Source organism: Neodiprion lecontei, chromosome 3 (assembly GCF_021901455.1).
Source record: "Neodiprion lecontei isolate iyNeoLeco1 chromosome 3, iyNeoLeco1.1, whole genome shotgun sequence".
In the NCBI taxonomy this organism is placed as follows: domain Eukaryota; kingdom Metazoa; phylum Arthropoda; class Insecta; order Hymenoptera; family Diprionidae; genus Neodiprion; species Neodiprion lecontei.
In genome coordinates this window covers 19,758,488-19,781,061 of record NC_060262.1, presented here as the reverse complement: position 1 = coordinate 19,781,061, position 22,574 = coordinate 19,758,488, and the positions used below count along the sequence as shown (strand labels likewise).

The 22,574-nt window shown below is 39.4% G+C and overlaps 1 protein-coding gene across 1 annotated transcript in view; it reads left to right on the top strand.

Annotated features, from left to right (window-relative positions):
- Positions 1 to 22,574, top strand: part of LOC124293653 — a 48,988-nt gene that overhangs the window by 19,935 nt on the left and 6,479 nt on the right. The gene's annotated exons all lie outside the window — the stretch shown is intronic.

Below are 22,574 nucleotides of genomic sequence, written 5' to 3'. Positions count from 1 at the left end.
CAAATTTCAACGATGTCACAAGATTTATTTACAAAATATCGTTGCGGTAAAAAGCATATTCACTTTATGCACCGACTTTGGCTGTCAATTTTTATACACCTACACCTCGATTAAGTGCGTTTTCGCACAAAATAATTAGCTGGTTGTTAATACGAGAGCTCTCAGGATCGTAATACGGGCGAATATATTGGAGTCGAGTCGAGCGGACTCTGATCCGCGTTCACTCGGGTGGACGAGACGCGAAGGTTCGCCATGACTTGCCCGGGTTGACACGCTGGAATCCGGTTCGATTATTTTTTAATTTTAATCGGGTCGGTGGCCGGCGTTGTCATCGGTAATTAATTGAAGCAACAAAAACACCCCTTATACTCTTACTCCGCTTCACGTATATAATACTGCAGTTTCCAGACGCATTGCGCTGCACGGTATCGCTTTTATTCGGATACGCGTAGTAACCGCAGCCGCGATTGCTCCGAAGGAACAATGTTTCGATTCCTCCGTTTTTTACAAGTTATACTCCGATCGTGTCGGATTTCTGAGGATATTATTGAAAATTTTGTAACCGATGTCATTCGGATATGGTGGGAAAAATTTGTGAAAGATTTGTGCGAGTTTTGATCTTTTTTTTTTTTATTATACATTCTTCATTTGATACGGGTGGAGACTCCCAAAATGACGTACCTATATAATGTGTGAAATTTTTTGTAGTTTAGGATGTCGCAAATTCTACTTCAACCAACTTACAATTAGTATAATAATTTCTTAAACATGGTAAAATACGAATCTGATTCAACGATGCTCGCATTATACGACAAAAATCTAGTCTCCAAATTTCATAAAATTACCAAATCGTTTTTGCTAATTTTCACTCATAAATCCCCATATAATAATCGAACAACCCTGGGACGTGAAAATGCGTGAAAATGCCCCAAAGATTTTCAAATCCTCCGAATGCCTTTCGAATGCAAACTCCCGGATACACCGAAATTTCAAATCTCAAGAAATGGAACCGTTCAGTCGCAAACACCTGACCTCTCAAAGGTGTCTTGAAACTTTCTCACAAAGGTTCGAAGGCCTGAATAATTTCCTTCCCTATTATACGACACGGTTTTCCGAGCTATCCATGTCCTGCGCAGTCGGATCGCGTGGGAACGAAAATCGTGCGAGCCTATAAGCATCACCCACCATGACCGTAGCTACACAATACATATGCCGATGCCGACGCAACGGACACGCGCGCACCAAAAACTCCGAGATGCTGATTTATGCTGATGCGGTCATCTCCGAACCGGCGTATGTACTCCACCTATATCCATACACGATTATGCGCGTCGCGCGACGATCGCTTTTTTTTTCACCGTGTCCTATTTACGCGTTTCGTGCGCGCGACGCGGTGCATGCGCAGTATAAATTTAGGCGCGTATGTGTATATATATATATATATATATATATATATATATATATATACATATAGGTGTTCCGCGAGATGACGACTTAAGTACGACGCTAAGGCGTAATAACCATAACTCTCTCCTTCTTCTTCTTCTTCTTCCCCGATTTTTTTTTTCCTTTTTTTGTTTTTTCCCCCTCTTAGGTCTTTTTATCGCTCTTTTTCCACTCTCTCCTTCTCACTCTTCGTAGATTCTCCCTCTCCGTCCCTCTCTACTCTATACTATTCACTCTCCGTATCGCATGTTATACGCGGCCTCGGTGCGCCGGCAGAACTTGTTGCGCCAGTCGGCGCCCTCCTGCAGCATAAGACTTCTTCGGCCTTACCTATATAACGCCGATACTAAAGAGTTTTTGCCCACCCTTCTTATGCCTTTCATGAATTTACAGTGAAACCGCACGTATAAACTGGGTGTGGTGATAAACGTTGGAGGAACGGAGATGATTGAAAAATTTAAGAATTACCGACCGGCTTGTTAACAGTCGCGGTCTTGAAGCATTGGTCAAGTTTTCGTTGGTTGCTGATTTTCTTTTTGGATATGTGGAAATAATTTTTGGAATTCGTATCGCGGCTCGTTGGACTTTTCACCTTGTTTCATGGAAGAAGACGTGAAAATCTCGGGATATTTTGCCGAATTTTATTTACCCAAATCTCGTGTGAATCGACTTGGATCGATGACGTTTTTGCGGATTTAAAAAAATTGCAAAATGTTCATGTGGTAATGAAAGATCGGTCTCCAAGTAATCCACATTTATTAATAATGAAATTTTCGGATATAATGCAATATTTTTGGTATTTATATAATTATTTTGTAAACGTTGAAACCATTTAGAAAATTTTTCCACTCCTATATCGATTTCCAAATAAGATAATAAATTCACGAACAAACTGTACGTATTAAATCATCTCTGTGTCGTTTGCCTTTCACGAATCTAACCCGTTAATCGTTTCCTCTTTTCCCTACGCGTTATCATACCTGTGTGTAAATACGTTTTTCCGAAACACTTCGTATCGTTCTCGTAGTGAAATTGGGTTTTTTCTTAGCAAAATAAAAAAATAAAATGAAAAAAAAATGAAAAATTCTTCATCGCACTTTTCAGTTAAATAATATATTGTTATATCTAGATCCTTGTAAGAGTCAAAAAAATTTCTTGTCGCGTATTCCCACCCGTTCCCATCATTTCCAAGGCATTTATAACCTTCTTCAAGAAGATCTCGCTCAGCTTTAGAGATACGTAATAACGTAGAAGAGAGACGAACGTGCTTCGTGCTGCAGCGTGCACGAGGCCTTATATATATTGGATTTACGACATCGGGGTGAATGGATATGATATTTATGTCCCTCCATTATCTAATCTATATAGTATTACATACCTGGAGGAGATTGCTTCGTATCCACAACAACGCGTATCTCTCCCTCCTCGTATTCTTCTCTCTCTCTCTCCCTCCGTCCCTCTTTCCCTCTATTCCTTTCGTATTCTGCTTCGTCTCCCCGCCGTCTGTGCACACAGTGATCTTTCGCACCGTCCTGCAGCAGGTCGCCTACGTCGTCGGCTATAGTAGGTAGCCGACGACCGGATGTCGTTCACTTTTTTCTTTATCTTTCGGATCCCCCTCCCCTTTCCGATCCTCGTACTTCTTTGATTACTCGTTATTCTATTTCATTCGTTGATTTTTTTTCAGTTTTTTCTCTTTCCCCCATTTCTTCTCTTCTCTTTTTATTTAATCAATTCCAAAATCGGACCTAACTGTTCTCCAAGACGACCTGTTATAAATCTCTTTCTCAGGCCGCGCGCTCTTCAGATAGTAGATGACGCCTACGTACATACAAGTGTATGTTACGACGAGTCAGATTCCTGCCGGCATCCACCAGTCGCCGCGTAACCTCAGGCTCTCTTTCAATCTCATCACATGACTCTTTCTGTCGCAGTTCCTCCAAATTCCTCCCGTACCGTCGTATCCGCCTCCTGTGTAAAACATACGTACGATCATCACGGGAACGTCCTCGTCCTGCACCACGTGACCGCAACCGATCAAATGCAGCGTTTTCCATAGTCTGGCGGAGTTTTTTTTTTTTTTTTCTGAAAAAAGAATTTCGAGCACGATTTTTAGAATTTTTATATGCGATTAACATTTGTTATTTATAATTTTTGTAATACTTGCACGATTTTCACGTTTTTGTATTTACCTAAAAGTAGCTGTCTTCGTAAAGTTTTCCCCTATTTTCTCTAAAATTAACTGCCTCCGGCATTGAAAGTGAAGCCTGCGATATAATATTTTGTGCACCCATTAAACTGTTATAATTACAGCGATAGACAGTTGAACTGTAACCAAAATAGCCGTCACATAATATACCAGGGACTGTAATATCAAATTATTTTCTTGAAATGCATAAGAGAAAAATACATTGAACGCACATGGAAAAAAAGATAAAAGACAAAAATTTTCATCCCAAGATTTGTTTCAATCGTTAATTTTACAGATATTTAAAATAATCTGATTGTCGCTTCGGTGTAAGAATTACAGTTGCAGTAAAATTAATCAAATAACCGACAATTCAAAGTGACTTTAAAATACAATATTTATATACGGTTTGACAGTTACTGCATTATGTCAGTCGAATATAAAATTAGGAATCCCATGTTTTTCACACCGTGATTATATATTTCTATACATTAAAGCGATATGGGTATAATGTGACTATACTGAACATATTAAATAATGAAAGGCCCCTTAAAAATAAGCCGCCGAAGTCGTATATATTATATACACAGTATATATATACGTATATAGTGTACACACATGCCCACATTCATACTTTTCGTAGGCTACGAATTTCAGCCATATATAAACTTTTCTGCTTTTATTTATTTGTGCTTCCTTCTTCACCTCGATGCACGTGTCAGATAATTATTTGTTTAGGCATCATAAACCAAGCCATGCTACAGCGTTTAATGCTGGGAATAAGACAAGCTCGTAACCGTGAAAGAGCGGGATTTTTTCTTCTGATCTGTCCCTGCAGAAGCCGGCTATTCGTTTTTTTATAATAAGTCGCACGACCGTATGAGTATAGTATAAGTAAAACATGTTGTCTCAGCAATCTTATCCGGGCTTCGTCTACTGGACAAATAATCATTTGTTGTTGACACACGTAATAAACGTGGAGAATCGTGAAGAAAAGGATTTCGTACCGTACAGGTATTAAGTACCTACTTTTGAGAGAAGTAAACCGTGATTACGTTTATCACGACGAATTTGGATGCCCGTCGTATCACATCCGCCATTTAAAAATTTGAGTCTTTTTTTTCGAAACGTAGCGAAGGTACCGACTTGTGATCGACTCGCCTCAATTTCGAACCACTGTCCAGATTTGATGCGGTAAAAGTTACCACCCTGCTGGGAATTCTCCAAACATTGTTCGTGGCTTGCGACAAGTTCGCGCCTGCACGAAAAGCTCCAAGAGTCAGTCATCCAAGGGTCCGTCGCTGTATCGAAAAGCTGTCTGCGACACGCGTGTAAGCGAGGAGTTGAATCGAGTTGAGTCGAGTTGACTTGGTTTGTTGTTTGTCAGTGAAAGTTGTATATCGCTGATATCCCGTGGGCGATCGAGTTTACATGTCGCGGCTTGCACACCGCCGTATAGTCGTGATCGAGTCGCGTGGATGGTGCATGTACCATATAGGTGTAGTACACCTACGTTGTGGAAGGAATATTAAACTGCGGAAATAGCGACGTGATTTGTAACCGAGGAATTCGACGCGAGTAGTCTTACACAGATGCTGTGTCTGTGAATATATACGCGTACCCGATTATAAGCTCTTTTTCACCGTGAGCATGCAAACTTAATCTTGGAATGATTCATTCAATCGTACAAGGTTGAGACGCGTTCGTGTCAAGAAACTCGCGGGAGTCTCTCCGCCGAGTCACTATTCGGTTCTACATATAAGTAGGTACAACATTTCGTTCTCGACACCTAACCATCCATCGCGGATCAAGGTGAGCATGAAAACTTGTAAAATGATGGGAAATCCGAATGAGACAGCCCATTTGTGTGTAGTCGGCAGTAACAGTTGGGACCGAATTTTGTACGTTGTTAGGAATATTGTATAACTTTGTAATGGAAAAAAGTGTACGCTTGACATAGATAAAAAGACATAAGGACTTTCGTAGTACTATGGAATATTTAGGGAGAAAAGTATAGGTAAGAGGAAGAGCTCGCTTTGTGAAATCATTGATCACTTTTACAAACCTGCAATTGCCATCAAAAATCACTCCAAGTTATCGAAGACACGTGAATTCCAATGTGCGAATTCGATATTGGATGAAATTAATGGGTAAATCTACGTGGGATCACATCAAGTTACTTTTTATGATATCGTGATCAGTTGTCCGTGTTCAATCACTGTAAATTGTATACATCTCACGGGAAATAACCGGCTTACCTGATTGTAAGAAAAGAGCTAGGAACTATACCGTGCCATGCTGTGTAAAAAGATCTGAAGTTCATAGGACTCCGTGTAGGCGACAGTGAGAATCGGTATCGAATGAACTTGTGTTCGAAAGTAGTTTCGAAAAAAGCGGATTTCCGGAAGGGAATAAGACTGCTGAATTTGACTGTTGCTGATTGAACGTCGTCATTCGGTATCGTGTGAAAGTGAACGTTCGAAAATTAGTAGATTTGTCAATGGAACGAAAATGGAATGGAATGACCGACAAATAGTGGTACGAAATGGAAAGGAATGGCTGTGTTAGGCCACGTTTAGACACGCAACGCGATTCTAACGGGCTAAGCTGGTCGCTTTCAGGCCGTCGGACTTTGGATTGATCCCACTCTGACTCTCCTGAACCGCGGTCCAGCACGCGTGAAAGTCGAACTTACACAGAACCTGCTGTAACGTAGGTGTTTGAAGAGAGAGGAACAGATGACACTCGTCTTCCTACGTACGCGCATACCAGCTTCATGAATGAATGAACGAAGGAAGGAAGAAAGGAAGGAAGGAAGGAAGGAAGGAAGGAAGAAAGAAAGAAAAAAGCTAGGATAGCTGTTCTATTCTCTAGCGTTTCGATGCGTTAGGAATGGACTGGTACATGCATCCATGCCTTCCTTGTTAGCTGTTTTCACCGGTGCTGTATCACCTTCCAGTGTAAAGATTTCACACCGATCATCGGACGTTTTTTGAACCCAGCGTCTCTTTCGGACTTGACACTCTTTCTGAAAACACTGGACTTTACAGATTGTGTGTTTCTCTGCAGAAACGCTCAGTTATTCGGGAACAAAATGTGGCATGTTCAGTCACCATAAAATTTAATTTTCAATCTGAGTTACTGTTGAAACAACACTCTAACTAAGCACGAAGATCAAAAACAGTATGTCATTCAAATTGTAAGTGAATATAAAAAGAAATTTCCAAATGTCACTAAGAAATGTTTAATAAAATAAATTGTGTTCATTAATATGTTAAACATTTATAAATCCTGTCACATGTTTTCAAATAAATTGCAAAATTTTAAGACTAACTCAGATTGTACATTAAATTTTCTGGTTATCGGAATATTTAACACTAATTTTACTTATAATACAGTTGAAATCGGATACTTTTTGCAATAAACAATTAATTTTTACATATATAATGACATTTTTCGGTCAAAATAGAAAAAGAAAACGAAGAAATTATTTTTAGTTCAACTTTGAGCTTAAATAACTTTTCAGCAAGTAAATTTATCGAAAAAAGTTAAGAGAAAGTTTTTGCAGAGCGTTCAATTTTCTACAAAAATACTTGTTTGCCATTGCCATACATGAACTGGCATAGAAACAAAAAAATTAATTGTAAAATGTGCCAAAACCCCATGTTATTTAAATGGGAAATGTATCGTCTTTGTGACACAATTAAATATCAATATTAAGGGCTTATATGGGTCTGATATTTGTTTTAGGTCACGAACTAAAAATTTTAGGGGCGCTGCAAAGTCAAAAACCAAATTGGTAAATAACGGACACCCTAATGTTCACACCTAATGGCGACTTTCTACAACCAAATCCTTACGAAGCTATACAAGCAGTCTGTATTGGCACTAGGAACATGCCAATGCTGATTATGAGAATGATAAGGTACTCAGACCAAACTGTCGACATTGTCGACACTTTTACAGAATTGTCGTAGGCGTCGTCGATTCATACCGCATAATCCTATTTAAAGTAGTTTAGTGCACGTGGCTGATGACTCTGCTTACAACCCGAGCTTCGTTCTATCGCGCCAAGTCCAAACTTGAAATATCAATTGGGTATTTCATCCCGCGATAAGAATAACAGGTTCAATAATGCGAGTGCACATCGCGGATGCCCGTATGTCGCGTTGGTGTTAGGCACTTTGTATATCACGTTTCTATTCCTCTCCTCCGGAGCAGTTTCATAGTCGACGCAACACGCAACTGTCTGCGGTCGTAAATTTAACCACGAGGCGTATATCTCTGCGGACCCAGCACGATGAAGCTGGGACGTCAGGCAAACTGTGCGCCGTATCGTTTGCCATGGGAATTAAGGGTGTCCCGTGGGCAGTCATGCGGTTCTGTACGGCTGCTGGATAGTTTCGTCATGCGAAGATCAACGCGCTGTCCGACCAGCCGCTGACGCTGCTCTTCGCATCGGCTAGATGAATCATGAACAGATTCTGCCTTCGACCTGGACTCGTGCACGCTTATGGTTCCTCATACATCGCTTGTGTGCACAGCGCCATGCTGCACCCTGATACGATTTACGATCTTATGCATGCGCGCACGCGCATATAAACGAAACAGTTATCGCTCCCTTTTATCGCTCTTATCTCCTCACTCCGAACACCTTCTGCCGGCTGCTCTACGCCCCGCGTACAGCTGTCGGTTCTGCATTATTATGTACGTACCACACTGCGTATCTCGTTGGTATACACCGATGACTTCATCTATATTTACCGGGCATGATGCTTCGGTGATACGATACGGAATTTGGTTTGTCGGGTGCCGTTGCTTAGTGGCGGACAGTCTTGGGGACTCGGCATTTCGGGTGCATGGACTCAAGCCAAGTAACACTGTATGTAATCCATCGGAGAGTGTTGAATCAATTGTTACGATGTCCAAGCAGAGAAACAGCTTGTAGGAAATAACTTTTACTTTGATTTTGTGTGGTTCCGAAGCAGGGTGTTTACAGGCTGTGTTCTGAAATCAACCTAGAATTACGCTAGGATGATTACATTTTTTTCTAGTTCTAGTCTAAGCCTCCACGCAACTTTACTCCGCATCTTCTTCTCTCCAAATCCGTCCCTTATACCTAGAAATTTTTATACCTGCAGTTTCTCTTCCTCGCCTTCATTCTCAAGTACCTTTCCGCGAACTCCGACCTTCCACCCCCGACGTCCTTCTACCAATCAGCTCCGTACAAGCTGGCTGATTCACAATCCTCTGGAAATTTTAGTACAACAACCATCATGCGATCATCGTCGCAAATAAAATCTTACGATTTTTAATGATATCTAAGGTCTTGGTAAATTGAATAACCGAAAAAAGAAGATGGGTTATATGTGATGCAAGAGAAATGTAGTTGAAGTTTTTGGTGCAAGACGTAAACAAGTCCATAAAGAACGACGAATGTTATAGACTTGTCACTTATCGTCTTAAACTTTTTCTCTCACATACTTGTAATGACGGATAAAAAGTAACCGCTGTTGGATAAAGTAGCGCAAAGTACAAGCGCGCGTGCCTTTACACACAACCTGAACGTACGATGCAACGATATGGCGAAACATCTCCTTTCCTTGCCGTGGAAAATGGAATACAAAATTTGTTACTCCGTGCACGACGCGTGATAACGGTCTTCGCAATCACTGCTGACTACTTTTCGACGACTCCAAATATACCGTACATAGAGAAAATCATTAAGCTGGACTGAAATTATCACAATGATATATTTTAATGTAACGGTATTCATCACTTGACAGTTCCCAATGTTGAAACACTACAATTCGCGGTAATGAAAGAGTTGGGAAACGTTACTTTGCACCGCGAACGGTAAAATCCATTGCGCGGCCATCAAATGACCGAACCGTTTAACTCTGAATCCGTAACCCGCGATTAGTCGCATATGAAAATGGACTTTGTTTCCGTCCTGACGGTTTATACGCGTGGTTCGTTCGGTGAGGTCTCGTGCTTACCTTAACATTTTCACGTTCTCTGGCATATGAGTTTCAACACTGTGTGGCATTTGTTATTCAATTCGCAAACAAGTTCAGGGAAGGTAATTCGCTGTTGAGGAAGCGGGAACAGCTGACGATGAGAGCTCGAGAAGAGCGCTGGGCTGGTTCGGAAGGAAGAGGGAAGAATGCTGGCAAGCGGCAGGATGGACAGGAGAGAAGGCATAGACTTCGGTGAACAGCTGCGTGACTACTCCCAGCAGCAACTTGAGACCATCCCGTAACTTCCTTCTTCTTGTATCCTATGTTCCGCCGGCGCTATTATGTCCTCCATGCCCGTTTATTTTTAGAGGAAACGAGATACAAGTATATAATGGTATAGTTGGTTCGTTCTTACGTGTAAATATCCCACCACCTAGGCTCTCGCTTCTTGCGGGTATACACCGCACGCTTTTACCTTACACCCACGCACTTTTGACCCAGCCACGCTGTATGACTCGCCGCCAGTCTTCGGCAGGCTTCTCCTTCTCCCATCTTCTTCTTCTTCTTCTTCTTCTTCTTGGTAATTATCTATAACTAGAAGAGAAATGTGAAAAGTGATCAATAAACATTTTTATCGGTGGTACAAAAAAACTCAGGCTTGTTAGACGAAGGGTATATATAAATATATGTAAGTATATGTATACATGAATTTTATTACCGTCATAAATTTTCTGCACAATATCAAACATTGCTGGTAGAAGATTGACGGACGAACCGTTCTATGGTCCTTTATACAGTGTACAGCTATTAGGGAATTCTGTGAATCTGAGAAACTACGGGGTGATCGGAATAGCCTGATGATAATATTGAGACTGTCAGGGTGACGGGGGTATAATTTCTCCCGAAATTATAACAATAACGGAAAGATATGTTTTATTTAAAAAGCTTACGAGTGCGAGAGCGAAAGATAAAATTTATCATTCGACTGACTGGTGGTTGAAGACTGTCTGCACTTGTATTTTGCAAGAGAAAACGCAGGCATCGCCTGGGCCGCGTATAAGAGTGGCGTGGCACCGTAGAATGCCAGATGTACGGGAAAAACCCTTAGCCTCCAAAGACTTGGGCGATGCCTGACGTGGATACTAGAGTGAAGAATTTCTGTGGACCAAAAGTGAAACTTTCGTGAATCCGAGACGGATAATTTTTTACACTGGACAGTTGTGTTGGCAACACGGAGAGACCTACACCGCCATAGTCGGCCGACCAACAAAAGCAATCTCAATAAACATAACGTAACCCGTGACCGTCGAATCTAACCCCTAAGAATACCCCGATAATGATAATGAATTGTTGGATTGACACGTCACTGGATTAACCTCAACCTTTCGAGAACGCACCTGTTTTTTCGATTATGAAAAACACTCTGGGTAAAAATGACCCAGTCCCGTTTTTGATGTGTTGCCATTTCAAATGCACGAGTCCGGTCTACTTGAGAAAATTCAGGGGTATACTTACACTATCTTATAATGTGATAGTGAAGTTTAAAAGTATAATATAAGTGGAAGTTACAAATCTAAACAACAAATAAACTGGAAAAAAGTGAAATTTTTTTAAGAATTACTGTTTTAGAAGACAAAGGTATATAGGTTTGAATGTTCTCGAAAGGTTAACTTAGCACACGGTGTAATGAAATGTTGTCATTAAGAATATTAGTCGATTTCGCTTGGAGCGAATGAAATGACAAGATGATATCAATAAAACTACTGAAAATCGTAAATTGTTCATTTTCCAATCACAAAAGTTCGAAATATTTAGGTATTTCACTTTTACGTTATTCTCACTTCCTTCGATAAACGTCTAACTGAAGTTTTACCGTATTATCAGGGAAATAGGAAAGTTTCCTCAGAGTATCTAAAAGACTAGAACACGTTGCCACGTCACGGCTTGTGAAATATCTCTTAGACGTACGGTGATTTCTATCTGTTCATCGATACTTCAAAGTTCATACATGGAGAAAAATAACCAGATGTGGTAACCGATTAACCAGGCAATTGTTATCTGATGCGTCGAGAATATTTGACATTAGTACAAGTCGTTAATATTAAAGTCGACATTCTTTGGCCAGAAAACAAATTCAATGGTTGACATATCCGGTATAACAACTCAGCGTTCTGCAAAATTGATACCTGGAGAATTAATGGTATGTACTTGTAATAAATGGGAAACAGAGTAAATTGGCATTGCACAGAAAAGAGGGTCCAGTGAAAGTTTAGCTGCAGAGATTTCGATTGCCAGATGAGGTTTTGTAAATCTCGCGCGTTTATATAGCGACCTATTTAAACATCGGTTGTGGTATAAAATGTATTGATAAATTTTGACACTGCTACAGAAATAACAGTCAAGTATACAAAGAAAAAACGAAAGAAAATTGTTTTCCTTCAATTAGTCTCCGTTTTAGGTGTCACTATTTTCTTTGTCGCTGTAATTACGAATGAAAAAAAGTTGCCCGAGACGTATTCACCCGTTCGCTTCGTTGAATAAACCGATTCTTTTTCCTCCCTCCGTAAATCGCGTGACAAGCGTAGTTGAGATCGATTTTAACGAACTGAAGATCACCCTCGTTTCCGGTAGTCTCGTCTTCTTTGGTCTCTTACAGATCACGCCGCTGGTTCTTTATGTTCATGTATTTATCTTCGCAGTTATTTTTGTACCGAGCACCATAAATGCATTCGCGGCGTCTCGGTGTGCCAACCATTTAGTGATACTTTCAGTCCAAGATAACATGGATTCGGTGACTGGAATAACAATTACAATGGCTAAATGCAGGCAGGCATGACGATGACAACGGTGTGTATCTAAGTAAGTAACTACGTTCAATTTACAACCATAGCTTCGGGGCGCGCTGAATGCATCAAGTATCTCATGCGAGGAACGCACGTGTCCCACTGCACGATGTACGGGCGATTCGTTCAAACGACTTTTGAACTCTCCGACGTTTCGTTAAGGCTTGGGTTATACGCAGCTTTACGTACCTACTGTGTTTTAAACCTCGTTTCCATACAGCCTACATGTTTAAATTCACATTGATACGGTGTAGAATCGGGAGTGTATGTTCATAGAATAATTGATAATTGTTTTTATACCATTTTCGGAACCGGAGTAACGAGTCAATCTTGACCGAATTTTGACAGAGTTGCTGGTAAAAACGTGCTGTGGTTTTATAAAACTCTCGATTCCCGAGACTGAGGAGAAAAAAAAGAGAGACAGGGTAGCGGAATATTTCCCGAGATCAACGAAACCCATTTTGTTAATTAACACAGATCGGTGAAATCTGTTGAAATTATTTGGAAACTTGAATAATCTATGAAATTTTTTAGATGATTATAATCATTGATTGTCGTAGATTTTTTCGAGTTTTGAGTCGAAACTTATTGCGTGTGCTTTGGGGAAATATTTGAAATGTCAGATGAAAGGAAACCATTGAATAACGAAAACCCAATTGAGATCATCTTCTGAAATCTCTCGGTATTATTTTAATTCCCTAAAAATTTGAATATTACCGAGACGTCATGCGAAATCTTGTAAAATCATTTTCAGTTTTACAAAGTTACTTGCAATCCCTTTAACAAACGATCACAAAGTTTTCAACCAAGCCATTTTAACAAATGGTTCATTTGCATTGCATTCGTGGCGTTTGGCAAATTGTTATGAAACATTTTCCGCGGTAGGTACATACTTCACACGCATCGACATACATCGCAGTTGTTGAAGGGCTTGAGTATGATTCAAAGCTCTTTCTTCCACACGAGCGAACCGCCCTGCGTGGGAGTAATTGAATCTGACCATAGCTGGCGTGAAGCCTCTTTCGTGCCCGCGAGTACTTCCGTTCGAGAAGAATAACCGTATAAATCACCAACCACGCAATCAATTCGTATTATACTTCCGTCGTCATTTCTGAAACTTCCATATATGTATGTCAATGTATTAAGCTCGCTTGCGCCGATTTCCGTTTCCGGATTCGTCGCCGCAGTGCGTATGAAAGCGTACAAGTGGCGCCTGGAAGTTCGGAAACATGTACTGACAATGGTAAAGCAAACTTCTTCTTCTTCTTTTTTTTTTTCTTTCATATCGTATGACAAGGAAGGAAAGATGGCGATTGCGACGGGTGTGAAGTTTGGCAATCACACGAGTTGCGATTGCCAAGTTTTGGCCCGAGTCACACATGACAGTTTTTACATCAACCGAATGAAAAGTGGTGGACTGCGCATGCGCGAACCTATCTTTACGACACCCATTGTGAGATGAAATTGGCTACTTTCGACCCGCTAAACTGCGACGGAAAACCCGGATTGTCATGCAAGTGTGATGAAAATTGTTTTACATGATTGGAAAAAAAAAAACACTGATCAGTTCAATGGTATCATTGTTGATTCGTGCAGAAATGCCATTTGGTATTTGATTTAACGAAAAGTGAAAAATAGTTGGAAGAATTATTTCGCGACTTTAACTATTACAATCTATTTTCTGATCGATTCAAATAATTAGATTGAATTTTTACCTATGCTGATCTGCACAGGGAAAACAAGTCTCCGTACGCTGATTGTAAGAAAAATTTCATTTGTTATGGTAACTAGAAAAATTCGGTAAAACAGGTATCGTTAGAAAAAACTGTTTGAATATTGTTGGGATTACGAAAAACGAGGCACGCGTGACCATTTTGCGCTAACGTCGATGCTTTTTTGGTAATCGCAACGCAAAATCAGTTTTTTCGGTTTACTCTACTTTTTTAATTAAACAGGGCTTTTACGTCAATTTATTGTCGCACAAGCATTAAATTTTCGCAACAGTTGCAAGAAAATATAACAACAGTGATCGTAATAAGAACGAATAGTAAAGGATACTAGACTTTCCGGTAACAGCTAGAAAACTAATTTTCATTTTCTACCTCGAACTATATTGTTCGATTGTGGTAGAAATTGAAATTAGTCAAGGACTGAGCGGTAACCGGAACTAAAAATTTCGCTCAGTGTAGTTTACGTCATGCGTTTGTCGGAATACGATTCGTCAGTCGCCTGCAGTCCATTTTTCAATAGTGATCTCAGAATCTCCATTTGTTGGTTTGTCTCCTCAGTGCCCAAGATCGGGAAAGAAAAATTCTAAGAACTAATTCTTCTCCGAAAGACCCGAAACATTTGATCGTTCATTCATCCGTCCCCATAACCAATTCGTGTATAAAAAAAAAATTCCTGTAGTCATTAGGCACGTTGTATAAAATTAGCATTTGAGAACGTTATACCTTGATTACGCATTGACGGTTACATTTGTGATTCGTCCTGAGAAATTTTTTATGAGGTTGAGATCATATATCGGTATGTGCAATGCGTCAACCCAGAGTATTGGTCATAATTATGTAAACCGGTACATTTTTTTCGATCTACAAATTAGTTGAACAACACGCTCACAGCGTGGGTAAATTTTTAGCAAAACTGGTTTTCTCGAAAACTTGCGATTCTAACGGAATATATATAAATTCATTCAATTTGACACTTTGCGAAGAGCTTGGTCCAAACATTTCTCACTCATTATCATATACGATTAACGATAAGAAGTGAATTCAGTATACCGCATGAATCGTACTCTGTACAAAATGTGATGTAAAAAAAATTTACTATCGTACCCTCAATTGGTAAAACTCTGAGTACTGCATCGTAATACCCTCAATGATAAGCGTGGAGATAACGTGTCCTTATTGTTTACGTAATACTTGATCAAGAGGGAGGTTGGTGTACTACGAACGATGGTTTGTGTTTCAATCGGATGGCCGATCGGTTGGAATGGTTATTTATGGAGATCCAAAGGTACATATTTCGGACCGGCTGGAATCCACCGCCCTTTTACCTCACCCTTCACACCCAAATTCAAGGAATGTTTCGAGCCGAATACAGGAAATAATTCTGGACGAGATTCGATCGTAGATATCGAATCGAGCTGGAAGCCGATGTTATACCGACTCGAATGTAAACCTTTCGATCAGCTTATTGTCAGTCTGAATCAGCGATGTTACACGTGCCAATTTCTTGGTACATGTACCATTTTTTAGGGTCTCTTACCATGCACCAAGTAAATGTTGTCACCTTTCTAACATCGCTGATCTGAATAATAACTTGTGTCTTATACCGGTAAAGAAGGTTTTCTGCTTCGCTGTATTGTCACGTCCAATCACGACTTGTTTATTTTCTGGACCGCTAAACATTTGTCGTATAGTTTAAGCCATGTTTTAGTCCAACTTTCTATCCTCTGTCTCTTGATCAAAGAAAATTTTCAGTCACCTGAAGTACAATTAAAGATTTCAGTCAGGTGTACGATTCAATCTAAGTTAATGGTCGACTTATATACGGTCAAATTGAATTTTAGAATTAATCCAAGTTTTTGAACATCCTAAAGTTAAGCTAAAGTGTTGAGTTATATTGAGGCCGACTGCAGTTTTTAATCTAGTAAAATAAATCAAAGTTTTCAATCTTCGGCTGAAGTGAACTTAAGTCTTCGATCTTATTACAAGCGTCGCATAGAGTCGACTAAAGTTTACCTAAAATCTTGAATAATTCTTCATTGTTCTACAATAAAAAAGTAACTTTGTTCGAATAGTTAGTAAGTTTATAACTTTAACTAACAATAAGGCTGATTACATGCCTTTTTCTGGGCTAATGTGCCGCGATGCATTAACGAGTAAACAAAGTTGATAAAAATGACGGTGACTCGTAGCCTTTTGACCCGGGGATACGACACGCGTTCAGCGACACCGTGTCCCAAGATCATTCGCTGATACGCGGTGGTTTCTATACAGTTTATAAGATCCAAGCGATGCTTACGTTCCTTGGTAAGGATAAAACTACCGCGGTTCACAGCAATCAGCTACGCTCTTGGTTATTCATTGAAATCCACGCGCGTGTTAAACCCTTAGCCTGTTTACTGTTTCTTCGCCGCGGCTAATTATCGGGTCCTTATGGTTGCCGACGCGCGGCGAGTTTGTGGATGTGCATTCACGATCATCCGCGTTTTATTGGGAAAAAAAAAAATTTATAGCTGGTTTTACTGTATTTAAAACGACTATAAAATGTAGCCCTTTTGTATAATATGCTTCTCGATTACTTTCCTTTCACTATTTGAATATAATATGTTATTATTTACAAGCAGCAATATTTCAGAATACTTAATCCTTACAATTATCACAGCAAATTTGTTTATGCTAGTATTTTTTACACCTGTATAAGTGTGGCTAATCGTTCTGAAATAATTCATTACATGTATTATATATACTGTGAAATTTTTATTTTGTTTTTTTTTTCTTCAACACCTGCCGTATTTTCTTGTCAATTAATTACGCAAGCGTGCAACGAAATCTTCCTTCGAGAAAAAAAGATTACAAATATGAAGGTTTAATATGCCGAATTGGTGTCTGCTTTCCATTTTTTTCTGTCACGTACACGTTACATGATATGATTTTTTTTTTCTTTATGTTATTGTTCAAAATTCAGAATTTGTTGTGTTTTTTTTTTTTTTTGCATGTTCGACCTCATAGAAAGAGAAAAAAAGATATCGGCTAACGTGGTTTTCACATCAATGCATGCGTAAAAAGTTATCCGATGGTTGTTTCCGTTTCATGTTTGACATTTTGGAAAGTGTTGCACAAAAACATTTTTGTCAAGTTTTTACGAAATATCAAAATATCATACTGCCACAATTGCGAAATTTGACATTATTCGAATAAATATATGTAATACATGGAAAATTGTCGAGTAAATATCCCGTTTACAGTAACTATGCTATTTGAAATTACGTTAAATCGCGGAAATCCATATTTGTTATCATCAGAGGAATAGTGGGTGACAATCTGTCGATTCAACCACACTATATCGTGACAGTTTCAGGAAATTGAACACTCAATTGCGCGTGCGCCAATATTTTCATCCGTTTAGACAGGCTGGCCAACATCGCTTGCAGGTTTGCTTCGCTACGCGAACTGTCAATACGCATGGAATCGTTTCGATGTTATAATGACCTAAATGTGGGTCGGATAGTCACGTTTCGACTACCTCAAATTCTCAATGCAACGTAACTCCGAATTACGAATTTTTACAGCCGTCTCACGACGAGTTGGTCAACCTGGCAAGCAGAGGAATAACTGCGCGAATCGTTTGAATCTACCAATTGAATCGGTTGATTTGGCGCATGCGCATTCGGTTATCGAGCTCCTCCCCGACAGAAAAATATATAAACTTGGTTGTTGCGCATTATATGCGATTACCGTTGTTGCGTTCAGCCATTATCGAGTTTTTGCACTGGTACCAGCTGTACACGCGCGGTAAAAATTGAACATAACCTCAAAGCGTTATGGAACCTCGAAGGCGCGTATATGGTGGTTTAATGAGGTAGGTTCATTTATAACACTGCCATTAAATATTCCCACGGATGCGCGGCCACTGCGGGCTGCTACCGTAGGTACCTGCGAGGTCGGCGACCCTTCATCCCACCTCCCCCTCCCCCTCGGCCCTCCTCAACCTTCTCGCTTCCTCTTCAGATCCTAGGCCGAACCAACGCGCATAGATCTTGCCGATATGCTTTCGCAGGTCGATCTGTCAGTTCGCTGCAGATTAATCGCCTCCTCTTTCCGCATCGGGACAGGAAATACAACCGTTGGTTCGTTGGTTCGTTGGTTGGTTGGTTGGTTGATTGGTGGTCTGCAGGTGTATTATACACAGAGTAGATTTCGCCGTGTCGGGAGTTTCATCGGGTCATTAATATACGGGGTATCTACCGCTTGGAATTTTATGGAATGCCACGTGGTGTGAGAGAATTGAGGAATAGATCGGCGCCTCGCTTGTGTTTCGCTATTAATTTGTCAGTTCGTGACTTCATTTTCGCAGCAATTTATTTAGCTCGTCTTTTTCTTATCTGAATGTAAAGTAAGTCGAGCGTGTAAACTGGATTACTGGAATTAAGTCCTAGCCGTGTATGTTGTAATATATTCAATTAGCTTATCTGATTTACCGTTGGAAAGGGTGTTTTAACTTTGACGCACAACGTTTTCACGAAATCTCAGACAAGCTACCTCAAAATTTAATGCTGATTCTATTATCGGCCAGTATTTTAAGCTTTTTCGCTTGTGTAAGATCAATCGGATATAAATTACCAATCGCTTGTCCGAATTCAAAAGTTTCTCTTGTCGTTGTGATAAACTCCAGTGATTCCAGTTTACAACAAGCGTGAATTTACTCGGCTTCGAGCGCTTTCAAATCAATTACAAGTCTGACTACGGAAAATTATCCTCGATTAATTTCAGTTCAGATTTTAAGAAAATCTCAAATTCAATTTAAAACACATTTTAATTCGTGATGTTCAAATCAATTACAAATATCAATTATTCTACCAATATTAATTTCACAGATTTTTTTCTAAATCCGATTCGAGGAACGGAGCGTGTAAAGTGTATGGCATGTATTATTGTAATCTATATCTACTTACGTCAAAGAGACACGTGAGGCACGCGACGCACGGACCTCAAAGCTCTGCCGGTAAAGAAGGGATCCCGGGTGAGGTCGAGGATGAGTTGGCGCCACGGCTCCTCTTCACCCCCACCCCGAAACCCATCCTGATAATGTCAACATCGTGACATCGGCGTTGCATCTTCTGTATAATCGCACACACACCCCCAACATGCACAAGGCGCTCTACTTTTTTTTTTTTTTTTTTACAGATAAGTAGTTCCGGAAGGTCTTGTATGCATAACGTAGGCGTAGATACGTGTAGTAACCTGTTTGACTAACAATAAGGGGGCTATAAACAGTGCACGTCTATCTTTTAATGTATCTACGTAGTTTTCACAAATTTTGGGGTTGTGTATATTATGATTTTGGAATTTCACGCTATATGTGCGGTGATGATAAAATACACTTGAAGATTTCGCGGGGCGTATTTTTTATAACGCAAAACGGCATTTCTCTAATCTATGGGATTTGGAATTCACACGCGGTGTCGCAATTTAGGAAAATATACGGTCATGTTGGAGATTCTGTAACATACCAAGGCGATAATTAACGTCAATTTTTGTCTCCCGAGTGAAGATCTTCGTTCGAAATCTGCTGTGCCTTCGAATTTTATGACTACAAAATGTAAATATTCATTGAAATCATTGAAATTGTCTGTTTAAATCTTAAAAAAGACTTACCGGGTAATATTTATCGATTTGTTTATTCTCTTTCTATCCTGACAAATTATTAAAACTACGAAAAATGTTTGAGAATATTTGTTTTTTTTTGAAACCATTTGATGTCCGTAAAATTAGGCGAAGCCGTTGTAACTTTGAATCTGACGAACTTTATACAAATTCATAACGGGAGAATAACAATATTTTTTTAGAAATAAAATACGTGTAATTCGTCGTACAGGATTTGAAACTCCAATACATAATGTTCATTATATTCAATTTGTTTTTTCCAGAATGGATATTTTTTTAACAGATAGTCGATTTTTCGATAGCATTAGTGTAAATATTGAAAAAGCATTATTTTTACAACTACTTTTTACTGTCGTATAATTGACAGTCCCTCATCGACGTCTTACGATAGATTGAACAAAATACTTGAACGCTTGTGATGATATAACTGAAAAATATCAATTCCTACTTGACAAAATTCGAAGCACTGAATTTGTCAGCAATAATTAACTGTAAAATCACAGAGAAAAAGTAAACAAGAAAAAAGAACACGAAACTCGCAATTACGTTGAGTATAATGTCATTGATAGAAAGTCACTGTATTGCAATTGAAGATTTTGCAGGAAATTTATAGAAAAATTTGATAACCCATCGTATTGTTTCGCTAAAATTTGAAATAAACTTTTTTATTCCCCTTCTGATCATCGCATCAATTTTTTCCACGGTACGAAGCTCCCTTAATTGCGTGTATAAACACCTCGTTGCATTAAAGCTGCAACAATAATTCTCTCGAGATGCTCACGCACGGTTTTATTACGCCACTTACTTATTATTATACGTACTATAATGCATACCTATAATAGCTGTACTTTCATGCGAACCGAGGGATTTTTAGCTCGCGTAAATTATCATGGAAAGTAAAAAATTTCGCCCGAGTCTGCCGATCACGGTGTGTTGCTGTGCCGCGGTTCGCCCTTCGTTAACCTTTCTGGCCCTTGAGTAGGGCCGACTGGTTCCTCCTCGTTCACCTTCAGGGCGGTCCGAACGCCCGGCAGGTCCGAAGGGTCAAATTGAAATTGGGATGTAACGTGAATTTTGTGAAAAATTATTTTCAAATATTTCATCGTACCTACCGGCATGCGTTTGAAGCCGAATTATCACATGCTTCGTATAACTTACGCTGAAAAACGAAGTTGGTACTTATTTACAATAAATAAACGACCACGAGTACGCACACTGAGAAAAATTTCACATCTTACGGTAACTAGAAAAATTCAGTAAAACATGTATCGTTAAAAAACACTGTTTGAATATTGTTGGAATTGCGAAAAACGAGGTACGCGTAAACATTTTGCGCTATCGTCGATTCTTTTTTGGTAAATGCAGAGCAAAATCAGTTTGTGAGGTTTACTCTACTTTTTTAGTTAAACAAGGCTTTAACCGTCAATTTGTCGTTGCACAAGCATTAAATTTTCGCAACAGTTGCAAGAAAATAAAGCAACAGTGATCGCAATGAGAAAGAATATTAACGGATACTAGACTTTCCGGTAACAGCTGGAAAACTAATTTTCATTTTCTACCCAGAACTACATTTCTCGATTGTGGTAAAAAATGATAATAGTTTATTAGATAAATCAGTTGTTTAAGTTAACAACATTGTTCAAGTCAAATTTTCTTCACCAACAACTAGAATAAATATCGTCAAACGATAAATACTATTCAAATAATTGAAAAAACCCTTTTACTTACTTCCGAGTAAAATTTACCATTATCGTAAAAACGTAATTCAAATGAGGTGAATATCTTAGGGATTGAAAAACTCTCAATTGTCAATTACAATTCGACTGTTTCAACACTTTCAATCCCTTTCTTCCGACAATTTTGCTTCGCGTGGACTTCACCTCTGAAATATCCGGAACACACCTGCGCCTCTCACCGCATAAATAACGAAGGCAGGGTCTAAGGTACACATTAAATCGAGTACCTGCAGTATAACCTGTATAAAAGAATTATAAAAAGAAAGAAAGTGAAAAAATAAATAAATAAAAAAGAAATAAATAAAAAAAAAAAAAAAAAATTCACAGGCACATACGTTTACTACACAAGACCGCCGACAGGAAGAATCTCGCCGAACGTAACCTGGCGTCTGTATTGAATCGCGTTTAACAGTATATGTGCCGAAGCAGCCTACCGGAACATAGTTGCGAGATGTGATCTCGCATCGGGCTGCAGACGTGTTCGGGTAGGGTTAGGTCTCCTATATATACGTATACACGCGATACAGGCGTATATGATCTTGAACGAGAGAGGAATGGACTTACACTTGTCCCATTTACGGTTACATTTGCGTTACGCAACGGAGATGCCGCTCGGCTAAGTAACAGCGTGGTCGTTGCACCGACCGAGGTGCGTATAGAGAGATACCTGCGCACAGTTACCTCGGCCCTTCGTACATGATACGAAAAATTACGAGAAAGAATCAAAATTTTTTTAATAATTTATCAACAATCCTTTAGTATCTAGTTTTTTTCGGGTGTATTTAATGCAATTTAAGTGGGCAGACGAGGCGAGTCTGGATCAGATTCCCATACCGATGATTTTCGATCGATCATACTAGAAAATGATTTTCGTATTGGTAAATTTATAATTCATTTCACGATTAATTTGTCTTAAGTTCTTGAGGGGGAACTCCAGTGAAATTTTGATTGTATACAGAGTTTTTCGTTTTTCAAACGACTAGAAAAGATTTATGGATTGTAAAACCTTT